This window comes from Tasmannia lanceolata, unplaced genomic scaffold, assembly GCF_043159265.1.
Source record: "Tasmannia lanceolata isolate RefF3 unplaced genomic scaffold, GAP_Taslan_0.1 ptg000943l, whole genome shotgun sequence".
Taxonomy (NCBI): Eukaryota; Viridiplantae; Streptophyta; class Magnoliopsida; order Canellales; family Winteraceae; genus Tasmannia; species Tasmannia lanceolata.
In genome coordinates this window covers 12,501-13,245 of record NW_027519607.1, presented here as the reverse complement: position 1 = coordinate 13,245, position 745 = coordinate 12,501, and the positions used below count along the sequence as shown (strand labels likewise).

The following is a 745-nucleotide window of genomic DNA, read 5'->3' as shown; positions in this document are numbered from 1 at the left end:
AGATAATTTTGGTAACAAAGGAATTCCTGCAAATTCCTTTCTTTTCTAGAAACCACTTTTTCATTTCTTTTCTTGGTGTCAAGGATATGTGGTACAAAAATAGAGAATCTATTCCCTTATTTCCTTTGCAAAAAACAAAAAAAAAATGATCTTGGAGATTGTGCAATGCTTACTCTCAAACTCTTCGTTTACACAGTAGTGATATTCTTTGTTTCTCTCTTCATCTTCGGATTCCTATCTAATGATCCAGGACGTAATCCTGGACGTGAGGAATAAAAAAATCAGAGATTTTTCATTATTTCCTTGCTTGATTTCTGCATTTTCCTATGCTTTTCTCTATTCCAGACATTTAACTATGATAAAGGACTTGATATTTTTTCGAATTCGAAAGATAAATCTCAAGTGATCCGAGGGAACGGAGAAAGAGGGATTCGAACCCTCGGTACGAACAGCTCGTACAACGGATTAGCAATCCGTCGCTTTAGTCCACTCAGCCATCTCTCCCAATTACAAAAAGATAATTCATATGCGACGCCTGAAGTAAATATTGATCAAAGTCTTTCTTTATCTTTATTTATTTATTTTATACATTTATTTATACTTACTATATTATACTTACTATATATATACGAATTATCTTTATTTATTTATTTTATACATTTATTTATACTTACTATATTATACTTACTATATATATACGAATTTTATCCGCAATTCAATTTGGATAACGATTCGAAACAGATAT

At 30.9% G+C, this 745-nt stretch overlaps 1 non-coding gene across 1 annotated transcript; it reads right to left on the bottom strand.

Moving 5' to 3' along the window:
• Window positions 1-416: 416 nt before the first annotated feature.
• TRNAS-GCU (transfer RNA serine (anticodon GCU)) lies at window positions 417-504 on the bottom strand. The gene has a single exon. It is a non-coding gene; the product is annotated as a tRNA-Ser (tRNA).
• Window positions 505-745: the final 241 nt, after the last annotated feature.